We start from the raw sequence: 21,874 nt of genomic DNA on the forward strand, positions 1-21,874 counted from the left end.
TTTGTTAAATAACTTGCCTGATTTCAACTTACCAATGCACTTCTCATAAAAAGATAGAACCTGTGTGTCCTTGAGATTAGAAGTAGCCATTACTGACTAAATAGTAAGTTACAAACGTTGCTTGGTTTAGAGCTGAATTTTAGAGATATTTCCGTGTTCTGCTGAGCATTTCTCTTACATGTATAGGAAAGACAAACAATTCCTTGCACGATCTTTAATGGTGCAGTCGTTAATACAAATAAATTTTTAAAGATCAGTGTTAGAGAAAGCCAGCTAATTAGACAAAGTAATTGGCTCCAGCCAGAGGCAATTTCTAAATCTAAACTATGCACATGTGACAGTAGAATGGTTACGACCTTGAAAGGGGGGGGGGATGAAATTGTAGACCAAAAGATTAAAAGTGACAAGACTAAACCAAGCAATGAGATTAGAACTCGGAGATACGACTGTTAAGTAAGATAAAGATAATAAGCAAAGAAAAAGGAATATTGAATAGATAGATTTCGAATAAAGTATATAAAAAAACAAAAAGCAATTTAAAGAACATAATAAAGTGCTATATTTTTACTCTACCTACCTCCCTATTGAATATGATCCCACCAACTCACAAATTAGAACACTCCAAAAGCTCCTTAAGAAGGTCACTTCTTGGCCTGTGGAAGTTACCAACAAACTAAAATCTTTTAACTATTGACCTCCCTCAATATATGGACTTCCAAAAATACATAAATAAAATGTGCCATTACGTCCCATAGTGGATGGCATTTATTCCACCACATATAAATTAACCAAACATTTAGCCAAAGCTCTCACACACTATACTGGCAATACACCATCACACAAAAAACTCAGCCCACTTCAAAGCCAGTATAGAAAACCTCTAACTCCAACATACTGACATAATGGTCAGTTTTGACATCTCCTTCCTATTCACAAATGTCCCGCTCAAGGAAACCTTAGAGCACATCCAAGCCAAATGTCCTCCTGATATCTCAGCCCTATTTCAGTTCACAATGAACTCGGGCTATTTTGTTTGGCAAGGAAAATTCTACAAACAGATAGAGGGGACATCCATGGGGTTCACCACTCTCCCCCATCCCTGGCCAACTTCTTTATGGAGAATTTTGAAGAGAAAGCCTTAAACTTAGCCCAACAAAAACCCACTGTTTGGCTTCGCTACATAGATGATGTATTCGCTATTTGGCCACGTGGCTCAGATACACTCCACTCCTTCTTAACACACGTAAACAACCAACACTCCCAGAATCCTGTTCACCTTAGAAAAGGAGGAAAACAACAGTCTCCCTTTCTTAGACACTCTAATCACTCACCAGCCTGATGGATCCTTGGTTTTCTCTGTTTACAGAAAACCCACCCATACAGGCAGATACATTCATCAGCAATCTCTCTCCCCTGCTCACAACAATATGGGGTTATAAAAACACTATATAACTATAAAACACTATATTAATCTGTTCAGATGACAATGCCCTAACCACTGAAAAATCCAAAAAACCCCCAAAAAATCCAAAAAATATTAAAACCAAAGTGAGTGGTCTTCAAACCAACCACCAGCATCAGACAAGTTTTAGGATCCCCAAAAGATAAGGTGCCACTCTACAAATATCCAGCAGTATATTGCATTCCTTGCTCCTGTGGTCTTGCCTACATCGGACAAACTTCACGGAGTTTAGAAATCAGACAAAAAGAACACGTTGGTGATGTAAACCACAACAGAAGTATCTCTTCCGGCTTAGCACATCATTTCTGTACATCTAACCACACGATAGAGTGGCAAAACAGCTCCATGCCATATCTGGATGACGACTACAGACATTGTTTATTCAAGGAAGCCACAATAGTGTTAATAACTGGTGGAAACCTCAACAGAAATCAGGGTGCAATCCTAAACAGCTCGTGGAAAAACCTGATCCTCTCTCTAAATCAATCTGAACTACAGCTAGCCAGTAATCACATTACATGTTTATAACAAACACGCATGCGTGATAATGAATAAGAACAATAAGTCCTCTCTGTCACGCGAACGTGTAACCTTAGCTACTAGTTGGTTTACAATGTTTTTTATGTTCTTTTCAATTTGCATTTACTAGTTTTTATGTCTTTCCGTAAACGCCTTGAAAAAGCCAGACAGTTTGCTGGCGACACTTTTAGGCTATAATGTGAAGTTTGTTTGTAAATGGTCAGTATTAAATAAGTTTGTATTTTAATATTAAAACCAGTTAAACACACACACACACACACACATACACCCGACCTTCATAATAAAGGCTAAATCCATCACCATTCCCTATATCCAGGGCACCTCTGAAAAGTTAACAAAAATTTAAAAAGAAATATAACCTGACTTCTTGTTACAAACCATATAAGAAATTGGCATCTCTTATCCACTCCACCAAAGACCAGCCACTTCTCCTAGACCTACCTGGAGTATACCAGATCCCTTACTGCTGTAAACTGTCCTACTCTGGCCAAACAGGCAGGACAGCAAGTGTCAGGATATCGGAACACAAAGACTACATCCGGTTTCACCATTACAGCCAATCTGGGATTACAGACCATGCTCTGGATACCTGCCACAGAATATGCTGGAAGAAAGCCACGTTATTACACCACAACAAATTTAAATACAAAAAATTGTTCATGGAATCAGCCTCAGCTCTAAAAAACTTTCCAAATCTCAACAAATTTGAGTGCATGAGACTGTCCCAAATTTGGGAAGCTTGTATCTTGAGAACTTCAGCCCAACAGCCAAGACAACCCAATATAGCCTGCTAGGGAGGGAGGGGGGCACCTTTAGGAATCCAGGAACAACATCAGTTTTCTCTCTTCTGCCTCATTTGCTCTTTGTAGTGCCTGCGTGCATGAAGATGGCAATGTGACATTGCTGAAATATAGGAAGTATTTATTCAAGTTTCTTTTAATTAACATTCCAGTATACATTGTAAATTCCTTAAATAATTTAATAGTCATGTGTTACTAATGTATAAGCCTATCTACAGGAATCAATGAATGGAGAACCTAAAGAACAAGTAAACTATTTCCCCTTTAAAGTACTATTTCTTGTGAATATTCATGTTGAAGGCTTAATGGAATATTATCAGCACTGAGAAAGGATTAAAACTAATTTTTTGTTCTTTGTAGTGCCTGCATGCAAGTGTCATAGTTGTATGTTCCCATGAAGATGGGATATAGGCTTAATTCTGAAAAAGGTTGCACAACAGAATAAAAACGGAAGAAAAAAAATAAATATATTAAATTAGGCACAGGCTTACTTCTGAAAAAAAAAAAAAAGGTTGCAAATACAATAAAAACGGAAGAAAAAAATATATTAAATTAGGTATATTGGCTTACTTCTGGGGGGGGGGGGGGAGGTTGCACGGTACAATGAAAACAGAAGAAAAAAAAATATTAAATTATTATTATTATTATTCAGGCCTCCATCCTCAAGGGCTCACTTTAGTGAGTACGGGCATGGCAAACCCGAGGTACCTGATGCTGGACCATGCCTTACTTCATATAATATATATCTGTTATATTATTCTGTAGACTGGTCCCTCCTCTTCTTTCTTTGCTTCTTTCTCCTCTCCTTGCTCCTTTCCCCTGATGCTATTAGAGTATTCGAGGGCTAGGGGTGAGTCTTTCCTATCTTGCTAAGTCATTTCGTCTTATGCAGCCACCGAAGGAGGCAAGCTAGCCTCAATAGGTGCCGGTCCCAAGCCCGGGTAAATGCGAGGGTTGATGTCAGGAAGGGCATCCGGTCGTAAAACTTCAGTGCCAACTCAAACTATGATTATGAGTCGAAGAGAAAATGATATAAGGGCTAGGGCGTACCCCTTAAGCGACGCGCAGCCACATCGCCCTACAGCTGTGAGAAGTGGACGAGGGCTACCGCATCAAGGGCGGGTGCGGTTAAAGAAGCGAGCCCAGCAGGTGGAGAGGATGTTGCGAGTGGGAACACTGAATGTTGGAAGCATGACTGGAAGGGGAAGAGAGGTGGCAGACATGATGAGGAAGAGGAAGTTGGATATTTTATGTGTGCAGGAGACAAGGTGGAAAGGGGGAAAGGCAAAGGAACTGGGAGATGGATATAAATTGTTCTACTCTGGAGCGAATAACGAGGGAAGAAATGGTGTAGGAATTGTGGTGTGTGGTAGAATGAAGGGTGAAGTACTGGACGTGGGTAGAAGGAACGACAGGATCATGCGAATGAAATTGGGTCTTGGAGAAGAGCGGGTGGTCGTATTATGTGTATATGCCCCGCAAGTTGGTTGTACAGCAGAAGAAAAAGATGAGTTCTGGAACGTGTTAGATGAAGAAATGAGGGAATTGGAAGAAAATGAGATGGTGATTGTCGGAGGAGACTTGAATGGGCACATAGGAAGACAGAATAGAGACTGTGAAAGGGTGCATGGTGGCCACGGAGTGGGAATGATGAACCAGGAAGGAGAGAGGGTTGTGGACTTTGCAGTAGCGTTTGATCTGGCAATTGTGAACTCGTTTTTCTTCAAGAGGGAAGAACATTTGATAACATTTAGAAGTGGTAACAACAGCTCACAAATTGACTACATTTTGACTAGAAGAAAACATCTTAAGGTTGTGACAAATTGTAAGGTAATTCCAACAGATCAAGTAGCACAACAACACCGACTGCTGTGCGCAGACTTTAAATTAAGATCGAAGATAAGAACTTCTGGTTGCCATGGGATGAAGACAATTAAGTGGTTTCGCTTAAAAGAAAAGAGTGTGAGGAATCATTTTAGGGAGAGAGTGTTAGAGAGGATTTCGGATGGACTGGAAAGTGTACAAGATTGGTGGAAACATAATTCAAAAGTAATCCTGAGCTGTGCAATCGAGGTGCTTGGTGAGACATCTGGAAAGATTAGAGAGCAGAAGGAGGGTTGGTGGTGGAATAATGATGTACAAGTGGCAGTGACAGCTAAGAGGAAGGCAAAGCAGAAGTGGGATGAGTCAAGAGTGGAAGAGGACAGAGAGGTGTACAAAGAGAGAAAGCAAGAAGCCAAGAGAGTTGTGGCACAGGCGAAGGCCATGGCATATCAAGATCTGTATGATCAATTAGAAACAAAGGAAGGACAGAGAAAAATTTACCAACTAGCGAAATGTAGAAATAAAGCAGCTAAGGACATCTTACATGTGAGGCAGATCAAAGATGCTGAAGGAAGAGTATTATGGAGGGATGTGGACATAAGAAACAGATGGTAAATATACTTTGAGGGACTTCTGAATGAGGAAAATGCAAGGACTCACAGAGGAGATGGGCAGCCTTCTGAGGGGATGGTGCAGAACATCAGTAGAATGGAAGTGACGGAGGCCATGAAGAGGATGAGGAATGGAAAAGTGGTGGGCCCCGACAGAATTCCAGTGGAGGCATGGAAGGCACTGGGGGAAGAGGGAATTGACTTGCTGTGGGACCTGTTCATGAAAGTTTGCCAACAGGAAAATATACCCGAGGAATGGAGGGAAACTATTCTTGTTCCCATCTACAAGGGCAAAGGGGATGCACAAGACTGTAAAAATTACAGAGGAATAAAGTTGATGTCCCACACAATGAAGATCCTAGAAAGGGTTCTTGATGGTAGATTGAGGGAGGAGGTGGAGATTGCAAAGGAACAATTTGGCTTCATGCCTGGTAGATCAACAACAGATGCTATCTTTGGGTTACGACAGATGATGGAAAAATATCGAGAGAAACAAAGGGAGCTACATCTGGTATTTATTGATCTGGAGAAAGCATACGATAGAGTGCCAAGGCAAGAAGTCTGGAGGTGTCTGAGGGAGAAGAAGGTGCCGGAGAAATATGTCAGGTTGGTGCAGGAAATGTACAGAAATGTGAAGACAAGTGTTCGGACCTGTTTGGGACAGACAGAAAGTTTTCAAGTAACAGTTGGCTTGCATCGAGGGTCAGCATTAAGTCCGTTTCTGTTTAATATTGTGATGGAGGTGGTAACAGAGGAGGTGAGCGAAGATGCACCTTGGACAATGTTGTATGCAGATGACATCTTGCTGTGTGTAGATTCAAGAGAAGAAGCGGAGACTAAACTGGAAAGATGGAGAAAAGTACTGGAAGAGAGAGGTATGAGACTGAGCAGAAGTAAGACAGAGTATATGTGTTGCGCAGTGGGCAGTGGCCAAGAGACAGACCTGGAGCTGGAAGGAAATGTCATCAGGAAGGTGAGAGACTTTAGATACTTAGGTTCGACAGTGGAAGAAGATGGAGGAGGTGAGAAGGAAGTGGGATGCAGGATACAAGCAGGTTGGAGGAACTGGAGGGAGATGGCTGGAGTGTTATGTGATAAGAGGGTGCCGATCAATCTGAAAGGCAAAATTTATAGGACAGTAGTGAGGCCAGCTATGACATATGCTATAGAAACTGTGGCCCTGAGGAAAAATAACATTAGCAGGATGGAAGTAGCAGAGATGAGAATACTTAGGTGGATGTGCAGTGTGACCAGAAAGGATCATCTGAGAAATGAGTATGTCAGGGGAACAGTGAAAGTTACGAACTTAGGAGCGAAAATACAGAAGGCAAGGTTGAGATGGTTTGGTCATGTGATGAGGAGGGAGGACGAATATGTGGGAAGAAGGGTCATGCAGATGGATGTGCAAGGAAGGCGGAAGCGTGGGCGGCCAAAGAAGAGATGGAGGGAGCTGGTAGAAGAGGACTTGAAGATGAAGAACTTGGATGTGGTGACAGCCCAAGACAGGAAGGTGTGGAGGAGACTCATAATAAACAGTGACCCCACTTAAGTGGGAGAAGCTGCAAAAGAAGAAGAAGATTATTCAGGCCTCCAAGGAGTCAAAAGACTCATCGAGGGAGGTCCTTCCTAAGACAAAGTCTGTCAAGACTCATCGAGGGGAGGTCCCCCCCTGAGAAACACAAAGTCTATCATACCACTCTTTAAACTCACTGACCATTCTCGCTCCCACCACTCCATCAGGCAATGCATTCCACGGCTCAACCACTCTCCACACAAAGAAACCACTCCTTACCCTCTTGCTCACAGTTTCCTTTCGTAACTTCCAGGGATGGCCTCTTGTCATCACTCCTTCCTGCTGTTCAACCAAGCGAAAGAACTCCCCAGTGTCAACCCTGTAACCACCTCTCAACAGTTTAAAAGTCTCAATCATATCACCTCTCCTTCTTCTATCCACCAAACTCTGCAGTCCACATTCTCTCAGCCGATCCTCATAACTATCCTTGTACAGTCCTGAAACCATCTTTGTCATCCGTCTTTGTATTCTTTCCACAGTTAATTTATCCCCTTCAAATCCTGGGGACCAAATCTGAGAACAATAGTCCAAGTGTGGTCTGATCAAAGACTTATACAACGGAATGATAACCCTCTTATCTCTGCAGGTCAGTGTCCTTCTCATAATAGCAGCAATCCTCAGTGTTACCATCACCACCTTTGCAATATGTCCCCTAAACTTCAGGTTTCTATCAATCATCAACCCCAGATCTCTTGTCTCCCCTACTTCCTCCAGTATAACTCCTCCCATAGAGTATGCGGCATCACATTGATGTTTCCCAAACCTCAAGACCTTACATTTTGCTGCATTAAACTGACACCCCCATTCATTTGCCCATCTATCTAGCTTATTTAAATCCTCTTGCAGGGCTACCACATCTGCACTATTGGAAGTATTAAAATTAGTTTTAATCCCTTCTCAGTGCTGATAATATTCCATTAAACCTCCAACATGAATTCTTCACAGCACTTAAGCCTCAACACACGGGTGTTGTAAATATTATGGTGTTGGTGGATAGGGAGTTTAAGTTTAGGGGGCACATTGCAAAAGTGGCTAAATCAGCTCATCAAATCACTTGGTTACTGAAAAATACTTTGATGAGCAGAGACAAGCAAATTATTGTTCCTCTGTATCAAGCCTTGATAAGACCCCATCTTTACTACTGTGCCCAGATTTGGGTACCAGGGTTTCTTCTTGATGGGGAGGAGGTGGAGAGGATCCAGAGGCGAGTGACCAAGATGATAGCAGGTCTATGAAATGAACCTTATGAGAGCAGGTTGAAGATTTGTGAGTTGCAGAAATTGGTTGATAGGCGGAAGAGGGGTGTTATGATTGAGACAATCAAATTACTGAAGGGTTTCTATAAGATTAATTCAGAGGATATTTTTGGGAACAGGACTGGTGGTGGGAAGACTAGGGGCCATCCATGGAAACTGGGCAAGAGTGTGGTTAGCAAGGGTGTTAGAGCTATGTTTTTTACTTAGAGAATGGTAAATGAGTAGAATAAGCTACCAGAGTCTGTTGTGAGTGCCATGACTGTGAATGAGTTCAAGGCAAGGTATGATAGATGAGTCTAAGGACTCCTTGGAGTTGCCTGTAATAATAATAATTTTTTTTTTCAGCAAATTACAGCATATACTGTATATTAATTACAACTTTAATTAATGCTTCCGATATTTTGGAAACAGTACATAGTCATCATCAGAGAACACAGAACAATGACATATGCATACAAGCACTAACACTGAGTAAATGAGGTTGAAGAAAGGCAACCAGAGTTATACCTAGAGGTCTAAATGGCACTCCATAATACAAGAATTGGGTAGTCTTAGCCACTGGGCTGAGGATCTGAGGATGAGTGCTTTCCAAATTTATTAAGGTTTGAAGAGTTTTTTCCAGTCTGGCATGATCCAAGTAGAAGAAGGTATCCTCAGCCTTCATATCCATATTGCCAACAACATTAGACTGGAAGTAGCCAGTGTACTTATCCATACATCACTAAAATCACTAAAAAGCAATCTCTTGAGGAAAGTAAATGAAGTGCTACAAGAAATTAAAAACAACAGAATAGTAACTACTACAAAAACATATAAGGAGAAATGCCACTGTAGTTTAAAACCAAAAGGATTACACAGGTAAGCTTGCCTCCTTAGTCTGAGATCGCTCTACGTGCCTTTCTTTAAACTATGATCCCACCAAGACACAAATCAGAACACCTCACAGACTCCTTAAAAATATCAACTCTTGGCATGTGGAAGTCACCAATAAACTAAAGCCATATAATTCTAGACCCTCCCCCACCAGATATATTGGGATATTAAAAATCTATACACAAAATATGCCATTATGTCTCATTGTGGATGGCACTGATTCACTCACCTACAAATTAGTCAAACATTTAATTAAATGTGCTCTCACAATATACTGACAACACTCCTTCACACATAAAAAAACTCAGCCAATTTTAAAAGTCAGTATAGAAAACCTCATACTCCAACACATTGACATAATGATCAGTTTAGATGTCTCCACTTTATTTACCAAAGTCTCACTTAAAGATACCTTAGACCTTATCCAAGGTATACTTCCTCCCGATATCTCAGCCCTGTTTCAATTCACTATAAACTCTGGCTATTTAGTTTGGAGAAACGTTCTACAAACAGATAGAGGGAACAGCCATGGGTTCACCACTTTCTCCACCCGTGGCCAACTATTCCATGGAGATCTTTGAAGAGAAAGCCTTAAACTCTGCTTCACATAAATCCATGGCTTGGCTACACTATGTAGATGATGAATCCTCCTCTCCATTTAGCCACATGGCATGGATGCTCTCAACATTTGCCTAACACATCATAAAAATCAACATCCCAGGATCCAGTTCATTCACCTTAAAAAAAGGAAAACAACAACAGTCGCCTACTTCCTACACACTCTGATTACATGCCAGCCTGAACCACATCCTTAACACTTTCTTAGATACATTCACCAGTAGCCACCCCTCCTAACAATATTGGATTATAAAACCCTATATAACAGGATGGAGTGCTTAAGGGACAAAGCCATATAAATGAGAGGAGACCTCCACATAGCCTTTAAAGGAATGCAGAGAACCAACCAGGTCTTCTGACCTAATGTCCAATCCTCACCTTCTCGTGGTGCACCCTGTTGGGTATCTATCTGGATACTGAATGAATGAGGATGGGCTGGCAATTTGGGATTTAGCTGACCAAATTGTATTCTTATTGGCTTAAACCAAAATACAAAATGATGGTACAACATGACAAAATTTCATGCCGGATGGGTTAAACAAGGCCTCCGTTGTTTTTGCCAGGGACCCAGGGTGAACAGTGAAAAGTCAGCTACTGGAACAAATCTGAAAGCACACCCCAACTCAACATCACCAGAGTTAAAGATCGGTACTATCAACAAAAGAAGCCTGAATGGCAAAGAAATGTAGCTAGCTGAGGAATTAGATAAGTACCAGATTGACAAAATAGGGGTGACTGAAACAAAAAAGACAAAAACTGGTGAGATCTTTCTGAGCAATAAATACAAAATGTTATATTCAGGCAATGACAATCAAGGAAAAAAGGGATGATCATAGTATTCAACACTAAATACGAGGCTAGTCTTCTTGAATAGCAGGCAGTCTCAAGTAGAGTGATGTGGGCAAATAACAGAATGGGGAAATGGAAAATGAGACTTATCTGTGCCTATGGTCCCACAGAAGGCTCTACTAAGGTAGAAGTGGAGGAATTTTTTTGAGGCTCTAGAGAAAGCTACTGACACAATGAAAAAGGAAAAGTTGGTCCTTGTTGGGGGATTTAAATAGCAGAGTAGGAAGTGATTGTCAGCCATACAAAAATCTTCTTCTTTCACTCTGCCTTATCCCATGTTAAACGGGGTCGGCGCACCAATCTTTAACCTTCCTCTTCCGAGTTCTCCGGTCCAGAGCATCCTTCGGACTCCATCCTTTCTCCCTAAGATCCTCTGTCATCTTATCCCTCCACCTCAGCTTGGGCCTGCCTCTTTTCCTCCTTCCATCCAACTCCATATATTCCACTCGTTTACCAACATACTCCTCACCCTTCCTCTCTACATGTCCAAACCACCTCAGCCTACTTTCTTGTATCTTCTTGCCAATTGGTCCCACCTTAACTGTCCCTCTGATGTAGTCATTCCTTATCCTGTCCTTCTTTGTCACACCACTCATTCATCTCAACATCCGCATCTCCGCTATCCCCATCTTCCTCTCCTGTGCCTTGGTTATAGGCCACGTCTCCGCACCATGGAGCATCGCCGGCCTCGCCACCATCTTATAGAGCTTTCCTTTCCTCTTACAACTCACTCTCTTGTTGCACAGGACCCTGCTCATCTTCCTCCAATTCATCCAACTGCATGTTATTCGGTGCTGTATTTCCTCATCCAGGTCACCATTCCTCTCGACAACTGACCCAAGGTACTTGAATTTCTTCCCTGAAATTAGCCTTTCACCCTGGAGTCGTATGACGATATCCTCGTCACTCCCCGCTGACATATATTCAGTCTTCACCTGGTTAATTCTCATGCCCCTCTCCTCCAATGCCTTTCTCCACTCTTCCAGGGTATTTTCAAGCTTCTCTCGGGAGGATTCGCATAGAACAATGTCATCGGCAAACAGCACGCTCCATGGTGCCTCCTTCTTGACATCCTCCACTAGTACATCCATGACCAGGTCAAAGAGGTAAGGGCTCAGAGCTGACCCTTGGTGTAGCCCTATGACAATAGGGAACCCTTCTGTCATGCCGACACTAGACCTGACCTGAGTTTCTGTTCCCTCATACATCTCCTTCACCAACCTCACGTGCTTCTCCGACACCCCCTTCTTCCTCATACACCTCCATACCTCCTGCCTGGCCACTCTGTCGTATGCCTTTTCCAGGTCTATAAACACCATGTGCAGATCCACTTGCATCTCTCTATATTTCTCCATCAATCGCCTTAGTGCAAATATTGAATCCGTTGTCCCTCTTCCTGGCATAAATCCAAACTGCTCCTCACCAATTTTCATTTACTGCCGTAACCTTGCTTCAATTACTCTTTCCCATATTTTTAATGTGTGTGACATCAGCTTGATTCCTCTATAGTTGCTACAGTCTTGAACATCTCCTCTTCCTTTGTAGATTGGGACGAGAATACTTTTCCTCCATTCCTCTGGTATCTTTTCCTGTTGGGCTATTTTACACATCAGATCCCATAACATATCCACGCCCTCACTGCCCAAACTTTTCCACACTTCCCCAGGTATCTGGTCTGCTCCCACAGCCTTTCCATTCTTCATTTTTCTCAGTACCCAAACCACTTCCTCTCTACTTATGTCTTGCACCGGTCTCTCATTTACCTCTCCATCCTCGCACCTCTCTCTTGGATTCTCCTCATTTAGTAGTTTTCGGAAATATTCTTTCCATCTTCCTCTGATTTTGTCCTCGTCTTGTAATACTACTCCTGAGGCATCCTTTATCTGCTTGACTGATGTTATGTCTTTCGAGGCCTTATCTCTGGCTTTCGCTATTCTCAACAACTGAGCTTCGCCACCGTTTCTCTCCAGTTCTTCATAAACCTCATCAACTGCCCTCACTTTTGCCCTTGCCACAGCTCTCTTTGCATTTTTCTTTGCTAATCTATATGCCTCCTTGTCGGCTCTAGTTCCAGTCATGTCCCATTTTTTCTTTGCCTCTTTCTTTTCCTTGATCTCCAACTGCACCTCCTCATTCCACCACCATGCCTCCTTATCCTCAGGTGGTCCCTTTCCTGATGTTATACCAAGCACCTCTTCTCCAATTTTTCTAATATTCCGACTATTAACGTCCCACCATTCTTCCACATCCTCTGGTAACTTCATTTCTTTCAATACCTCTTCTTCAAACTTATTCCTTGGTCCTTCCTCTTCCAATTTCCGCCACTTTATTCTCCTCTGTACCCACCACTTCTGTCTATTCTTCTTTTCTCCTTTTATATCATAGTCTACCACAACCAACCTGTGCTGTGCTGCTACACTTTCTCCATTAATCACTTTAGAGTTTTTCACCTCCTTCAGATGTTTCCTACGGCACATAATATAGTCAATCTGACTCATTCTATCCCCGCTCTTATAGGTTATCAGATGCCCAACTCTCTTCTTGAACCACGTGTTAGCTATAGCCAGATCGAAGGCCACAGCATATTCTATGATTTTTTTACCTTCTTCATTTCTTTCACCACTACTCCAACCTCCATGTACCCTTTCTTCACCACTTCGTCGCCTTCCTACATGCCCATTCAGATCTACTCCGACGATCACTCTCTCACCATCAGGGATTCCCATTACTACTTGGTCAAGTTCTCTCAGCCATACAATAATATTTTAGGAAAATTTGGAGAAAAGAGCAAAGCTAATAATAATGGCAAATACCTGTTGGATTTCTCCTCAGGACATGGATTGGTTATTGCTAACACCATGTTCCAACATAAAAATGTGCACAAATTCACGTGGAGAGAAGAGGCAAGGAATAAGAAAAGTCTCATTGACTATGTTATTATTGATAGTGATGTTTTCTCTCTGGTGCAGGACACCACAGTGTACAGAAGATTTGAAATTGGAAGCAATCACTATTTAGTCTTGAGCAGGATAAAATTGAATTTCATATTGAAAAGAATAACATGTAAGAAAGTTTTAAATCGAATAAAAGTTGAGCAGCTCTCAGATGTGAACTGTTGACTAAAATACACAAACATTATTGAAGAAAAAATGAAACAGTTTGAGAACAAGAACCAAACCTTGGAGATTCAGTGGCAAACCTTCAAGAAAACCCCGATTGATTCAGCCAGAGAGGCATGCGGTGAGGTTGTCTGCAAGGATAGAAAAATCAGAACTTCATGGTGGACGCAGAAAGTTAAAGAGGCAGTGAAGGAAAAGGAGAAAGCATATCAAAAGTTCCTGGCAAATAAGTCAGCTTGTGCTTTTAGAGAATACAGAGACAAATGTAAGAAAGCTAAACACTGTGTAAAACTAGCTAAACAAAAGTCATGGGAGGACTTTGGCAAGAACATAGAAAATAAATATCAAGAAGGTGGTCTGGAGCTTGTAGATAGAAATGGAGGAAAGAGTGCTGTAAAAGGAATCAGAGATGATAAAGTAGGGTTCGTATACGTCCTGTATTTTACGGGATTGTCCCTTATTATGAGTATGTGTCCTGGCATCCCGATAAAACTCTTCGGAATGCAGAATTGTCCTGTAATTTGTGGTTTTGTGTTTAATATTCCCATTCTTAAACATAAAACATGTAATTGGCAAGAAATCAATATTAGTTACTGATCATAAAATTGTCTTATCAATTGACAATACTGACATGTTGCAAGAATAGTACAACTAGCGGACGTTGTAATAACTAAGCGCGGCTTATTTGATATGACACAGATCGGTTATGAAAAGTAATTAGTTTTATTATTTTATATACCTTTAAAATGCCGAAGAGAAAGTGTGTTCTCATAGAAAAGCTAAAGACTGAATACCCTTTTATTATACCATGTAATTGTGATGGCAAAGTCGACGAGAAAGTGAAATGTACACAATGTAATGCAATATTCAGCATATAACACGGCGGTCGGTCAGACATCACATCACTACAAAGAGACACAAATTAGCAGAAAATGCAAGTGTAAGTAGTAAAGTGTCAGATTATTTTTCTAAAAAACAATGGGTGAAATGGAAAGAAATCTTGCAGCTGATGAAGCTACATTTGCATATCACGTAAGCATGCACAACCAGAGTTTCAGTTCAATGGACTGCACGTTGAAAATAATCCGGAAACTACATGACAAAAAAGTTCTTGCGGTCAAAAGAAGACTCAAGCTATAATTGTGAGTGTATTAACAATTATGCAATGCCTTATGCAATGGCCGTTTTCAGAAACGAACTTGAGAAAGCTAATTATGTGTCAATAATGATAAACAGTTCTAACCACGGTGCTTTGAAAATAGTTCCAGTTCTAGTTCGATACTTCATACCAGAAGAGGCCATCAAAACTATGGTTCTAGAGTTTTTAGATTTACCGTGTGAAACTGCAAACCAACTTACAGAATATGTATGGCAACTAGTGACAAAGTGGAATATTGAAAAGAAAGTTGTTGCCTTGTCAGCAGATAATACTAATACAAATTTTGGTGGAAGTTCCAGAAGAGAAAAGAACAATGTTTTTCATAAATTGAAATCAAAATTGAATCATACATTGATAGGAGTTGGTTGTTCATCCCATATCGTAAATAATGCTATACAATGTGCAGCTGATACATTGTCCATGGTCAAGCTGTCATTGAAAAATTATATCAGCATTTTTATATCTATACTGTTAGAGTGCATACACTCAAAGGTTTTATGACTTTTTAAATACAGTACAAGACAGTGTTAGGGCACTCCAAAACGCGATGGTTTTCTCTGTACTCTGCTCTCAAAAGGATGAATGAGATGTACGAAGTTCTCAATTTATATGTTCTTTCACTTGATAAACCACCACTGCTTCTAAAAAATTTCTTTAGTAATCCAGTTTCAGAGCTAATAGCCACATTTCTAGAATGCCGATCTGAAATGTTTCATGCAACAATTTGTGCAATTGAAAGTGAGAAAGTCACTCTTGCTGAAGCAAAATCCATTATTAAAAGTCTCTTACAGAAACTTCAGCTGAGACAAGATAATGATTTTGCAACAAGGAAAGAACAGTCCTTACTGAAGGCATTAATTGAAGATGGACTCATCACTGAGAAGAATTATGGTAATTATAAAAATGAATTTTATAACACCTGTATAGAATACATCCAAGAATTGTCTTCTGAAACTCTTACTTTTGAAAGTTTGTCTTGGATTTTATTGAAGAATCCAGAAGCCAGTCTCAGTTGGAAAAGTGTGCAGAAAAGTGTAACAACTACTGAAGAGGTCTGCCCAAACACAAAAATAAGTGAAACTAAACTGTTTGATGAGGTGATGATCTTGAAAAAGGCAATTACAGAGAAGAAAAAAGAAATTAAAGCAAAATCTACAGGAGAAATTTGGTATGAATTATTCAACAGTGTTGGAGTAAATGAATTAATAAATTTGAAGAAGATTGTTGAGTTCTTCTGCTGCATTCCTGGCACAAATACTAGTATAGAAAGACTGTTTTCCCGGATGAACTCCTTATGGACAAACGAAAAGAATAGGTTATCTGTAGAAACTGTGAAAGCTATGCTCATTGTTAAAGTGTTTTTCAATAAGGACTGTGTGGAATTTCATAACTTGGTAAAGCATAATCATTCTTTAAAGGGATAAAAATCCTATGTTGTTGTATAGCCAGTAAGCGAAACACAAGCTCGAGAACTACGATCTATGAGTTTCAATGCCGAAAAACTATCGGCGAAGGCAATTCGAAGCAAAGATGGAGCAAGTTCCCTCACTATTCTTGATATTATCTCATAATGTAAAACACAGCTCCTAGGAGATGTAATACTGTCATTACATTATGAGGAGAGGTCACTACCCAGACCGGTTTCAACCTTTTTTGAGATCTCATCAGTGAGTAGGTAGACCTGGAAGATATCAAAGCTTAGTGAAAAGAACTTACATACCTTCACTATACGAATGCCATAAAGGTGTGCTTATATTTTGTAATTAAAATGAAAAGTCAAACGGCTAGTTTTCTGGCAACTTAATAGATATTAAAGGGATAAAAATCCTATGTTGTTATATAGCCAGTAAGTGAAACTCAAGATCGAGAACTACGATCTATGAGTTTCAATGCCAAAAAACTATCGGCGAAGGCAATTCGAAGCAAAGGTGGAGCATAGATCGTAGTTCTTGATCTTGAGTTTCACTTACTGGCTATATAACAACATAGGATTTTTATCCCTAAGTTGCCAGAAAACTAGCCGTTTGGCTTTTCATTTTAATTATAATCATTCTTTACTTGAGAAAATACAGTCATCTGAGAAGTATATCACAGGCAAAGATCAATGATTTAGTGTTTTTTAAAGTTCAATTTTAAGATTGCTATAATTAATTAAACTCTTTTCCCTTTGCTGATGTTCATAAGTAAGAAAAGCAAAAAAATTTTGTTGGTTTATTCAAACCGAAAGTGTCCCGTATTTTTTTTTTTCAAAAATATATGAACCTTAGATAAAGGTGACATGAAAACAGTAGAAAAGATATCCTTGAAGTATGGAGTAATTACTTTGAAAAATTGCTAAATGAAACAAGCAGTGATAGCACAGTAGTAAAAAACACTCAACAGGCATACAGTCAGGAATACATATCCATACCTGAAGTAGAAAAAGCCATCAAAGGCTTGAAATGTGGAAAGGCAGCAGGAGTAGATGATATTCGACCAGAAATGCTGAAGTATGGTGGTATAAAAGTGTTACAGTGGCTGCACTGCATAGTTCAGAAGTCCTGGACAGAGGGACAAATTCCTGATGATTGGAGTAGAGCTCTCATAGTACCCATATATAAAAAGGGAAATAAAACTGAATGTGAGAATTACAGAGGTATTTCCCTACTGAGTGTTCTTGGGCAAGATTTATGCCAGTATACTTGAGAAACGGTTGAGAAGAATTGTGGAAGAAAAGCTTGGTGAAGAACAAGCTGGATTCAGGCCAAATAGAGGCTGTCAGGATCAGATCTTCACTTTATGACAAATAGTTGAGAAAGCATGGGAATATAACAAGACCTGTATTTAAGTTTTGTCGATCTAGAAAAGGCATACGACAAGGTGCCAAGACATAAGCTATTCAATACACTACAGTTATATGGTGTCAATGGGGCATTATATCAAGCAATACTTAGTCTTCATTTGAGTTGCAAGTTAGCAGTTAGAACTGAAGGAAGTATACAGGAAGATGGTTTAATGTTAAATATGGTGTGAGACAAGGATGTACATTATCACCTCTGTTAGTCATTATCTATATGAATCACATTATGAAGGAAAGTGGTATTAAACATGATATCAGAATTGGAGAAGTTAATGTCAGCTCTTTGCTTTATATGGACAATGTTATACTTCTAAATAAATCTGTTACAAGTTTGCAAGATTCCCTGATTAAAATGAATAACTGTTGTAATAGATATGGTATGAAGGTCAGCAATAAAAAGACAAATACAATGAAAATGGGTAAAATCGTTGAAAATGTCAACTGTGTTTTGAACAGAGAACCTGTGGAACAAGTAAAACATTTCAGCTACTTAGGCATGATTTTTAGTGAAGATGGTAAATTAAATATGGATATAGACAACAGAATCAACAAAGCTGATATGGTAGGAAGTGAACTGAATAAATTCATATGGAATAAGAGAGAAATTAGTCAGAACACTAAATTATATATATAATTTATATACAAGACAGTGTTCATACCAGTTTTAACTTATGGATCCGACAGCTGGGTCAGAAGTAAAACAACTGACCAAAGACTAGAGACCACAGATATGAGATTCCTGAGAAAGATTAGAGATGTAAACAGATGGCATCAATGGCAATATCATATTAAAAATGAGGATATTAGAAAAGAACTTGACATTGTCAGCATCCAGGAATGCTTTAGCAGAGCTAATCGCAGGTGGTATGGTCACTTAAACAGAATGGGCGAGGGGAAAGCTTAGTAAAACAAGTGTTCTCTGCCAGGTTGGCAGGAAAATGACCCAGAGGAAATAGGTGGATTGATACAGTACAAAGTGCCTTAGACGATAGAAATATAAGATCTGATAATGTTGGAGTCTTGACAAGTCACAAATTGATTTGGAGGAAAATTGTAGATAGGAAGTTAGTAATGACGTAAATTTTTCATCTGGTACCATCATATCCTGCACGCTCCTTGAGGGTAAATAGCAGGAATTTGATGATGATGATGATGATGATATAATAGGACAAAATTATCAGTTCTGATAGCAGTGTCCTAACTACTGAACTTAACTACATTCACAATGCTTTCTTAGCTAGTAACAAACAAATAAGATCAGGAGCGACCAACCACATGCAGGCAATATTCATGTGATCAACCTATCTAGCCACACCCTAAATAACAGTGAACTTGCATTATTTAATAAAATGCTTAAACTTTGCAGTAGCACCTAGAACTGTTAATAAACTAGATATTATATACCATACATAGAAAGAGGCATTAGGTCTCTTTCAAATAATATAGCTGATAAAATTCATTTAGAAACCAGCACTTTTGAATATAAAAAAAGCCATATGTAGTATCTTACAAAAACTGAACTAGCAGCAGTCAAGTCGTCATCATCAAATTCCTGCCATGTACCCTCAAGGGGTGTACAGGATAAGATAGTACTACATGAAAAAAATTACATCATTACTAACTTCCTATCTACAATTTTTCTCCAAATCAGTCTGTTACTTGTCAAGACTCCAACATTATCAGATCTTATATTTCCATCGTCTAAGGCACATTGTACCGTATCAATTCACCTATATCTTGGTCTTCCTCTGGGTCATTTTCCTGCCAACCTGGCAGAGAACACGTGTTTTGCTAATCTTTCCTTGCCCATTCTGTTCAAGTGACCATACCACCTGAGATTAGCTCTGCTAACGCATTCCTGGATGCTGACAATGCCAAGTTCTTTCCTAATATCCCCGTTTTTAATGACATTGCCATTGATGCCATTTGTTCACACCTATAATCTTTCTCAGGACTCTCATATCTGCAGTCTCTAGTCTTTGGTCAAGTGTTTTACTTCTGACGCCAGCACCACATTTCAAAAGCCTCCAATCTTCTTAGATCTTCTCTGCCTAGAATCCAGGTTTCACATCCATATCAATGTCTTTACTAATTTTTTTTTTTCAATTGTAGGTTGAGGTTTCCTGTTAAAATGCTTTTCATCTTAGAGAATTGGGCTTTTGCATTGTTTATTCTTGATCTTATGTCTTCTCTTGTTCTGCCATCTTCTGTTATTAGGCTTCCTAAATATTTAAAGCTTTTCACTTGTTTTATTTGTTCCCCGCTGATGTCTATATGCTGTGTATTGATAGGGATTTTGCCTGTAACAATGATTTTAGTCTTATCTGTGTTGATTTTCATTTTATATTTTTCAAGGTTATTATTTAGTAATTCTAGCATTATTTTTAACGTTCTTCTGTTTTCTGCTACAAGGGCTATGTCATCAGCAAATCTTATACACATGACTTGCTCACCATTTATCTTTATGCCACTATTTATTTCATCTTTAGTTTAGTATAAATTAAATAAAAGTGGTGAAACTGTACATCCTTGTCTTACTCCACTCCTGATATTTATTATTTTCTCCTTATCATTGATTTTAATCCATCCCTTTTGATTTTTGTAAATTTGATAAATTATTTTCCTATCCCTCAAATCTATGCCAATATTAGTTAGACAATTTAGCAGTATTTGCTGGTTTACTTTATCAAACGCTTTCTCTAAATCAAGGAAGCAAATGTAAGTATTTTGACTAAGGTCTAATCTTCTCTCTATTATTGTTCTTAAACAGGGTATTGCCTCTCTTGTTCCTTTATTCTTTCTGAATCCAAATTGGTCTTCATCCAATAGACAATCTATTTTTGAATAAATTCTATTTTGAATAATTTTTAGCAAAATTTTGCTAACATGTGGGATTAAAGCTATTGTTCTAAATTGGCTGCATTTGTTTGCATTATTCTTTTTTGGTATTGGTATTATGGTTGATTTCATAAACTCCTTTGGTATTTCTCCTCTATCATAGATTTGGACTATTAATTGATAGAGTAAGGTTTTTGTCTCATCACCTAGATTTTGTAGCAGTTCTATAGGAATATTGTCTACACCTGGACTTTTTCCATTACTCATTTCGGACAGTGCTTTATCAAATTCTTCTCGCATTATTGGGGGTCCTAGATTATCTTCATTTTGATTTTCTATGCTGATATCAACATCAAGTTCGTCACCATTATAGAGATTTTCAAGATAATTCTTCCATTCCATTAATATATCCTCAGATTCTATTAGTAATTTTCCATTTTCATCTTTGATGGCATTGTTTTTGCTGTTCTTATTAAATTTGAAAGTCAGTTTGTTAATTTCTTTATAGGCTTTCTCTATGTTTTCTTTTGTAAATAATTCATCTATGTTATTACACTGTTCTTCTATGTATTCTTTTTTGGCTTGTCTACATTTTCTTGTAATTTGATTTTTAAGATATTTGTATTTGGCACATCTTCTTCTTTAACAGCATTTTTATATTTTCTTCTTTCATCCATAAGGCCAAGTATTTCATCTGTTATCCAATGTTTTCTTTTTTCTTTTTCTGCATTTTTCAATAACTGATTTGATGAATTTGTAATTAACTCTTTAATCATATTCCATTGGTTTTCAATATTATTCTGACTATTTATGTTTTCTGGATGTTATGATCAGTTGCCTCTTGGTATCCTCTCTTTACTTCTTTACTCTTTAATTTTTCAAGGTTCCATCTTATTGGTTTGTATCTTTGGATTTGTTTCCTATGTTTCAGTTCTGTTTTCATTAAGACAAGGTTATGGTCACTACTAATGTCAGCACCTGGATAGCTTTTGCAATTTTTTATTTGGCTTCTGTATCTTTTCTTGACCAATATATAATCTATTGGATACCTATTTGAATCCCCAAGTGCTTTCCAGGTGTATCTTCTTCTTTTTGGAGCTTGAAATAGTGTATTTGCTATAACTAACTGTTTATGTGTACAAAATTCTATTAATTGCTTTCCTCTTTCATTCCTACGTCCAAGACCAAATCTTCCTGAAACATTATCATTGCTCTCTTCTCCCACTATAGCATTCCAATCTCCCATTACTATTGTATTGTCTCTGTCTTTAAAGCTGCTCCAGATTTCTTCTATTTGTTCATAAATTTCTTCTATTTTTTTCATCGCTATGTTGTGATGTTGGCATGTAGACCGTTATAATATTGAGGTTTATAATATTGACCATTATAATATTGAGGTTTACTGGTTCATTTTGAATGCGAATGCTTATCGCTATGATTCTGTCACTATAGTTAATTATTGTAGTGATTAACTTTCCAACTTTTTTATGAAGCATTATTGCAACACCTGACT

General features: G+C 38.8%; 1 protein-coding gene across 1 annotated transcript in view; it reads right to left on the reverse strand.

The window, feature by feature from the left end:
- LOC150097244 (TOM1-like protein 2) overlaps positions 1 to 21,874 on the reverse strand; it is a 253,155-nt gene that overhangs the window by 180,687 nt on the left and 50,594 nt on the right. The gene's annotated exons all lie outside the window — the stretch shown is intronic.

The sequence above is a fragment of the Typopeltis vanoorti genome, chromosome 17 (genome assembly GCF_054136105.1).
Source record: "Typopeltis vanoorti isolate ZY-2024b chromosome 17, IOZ_Tvanoo_1.0, whole genome shotgun sequence".
NCBI classification, from domain to species: domain Eukaryota; kingdom Metazoa; phylum Arthropoda; class Arachnida; order Uropygi; family Thelyphonidae; genus Typopeltis; species Typopeltis vanoorti.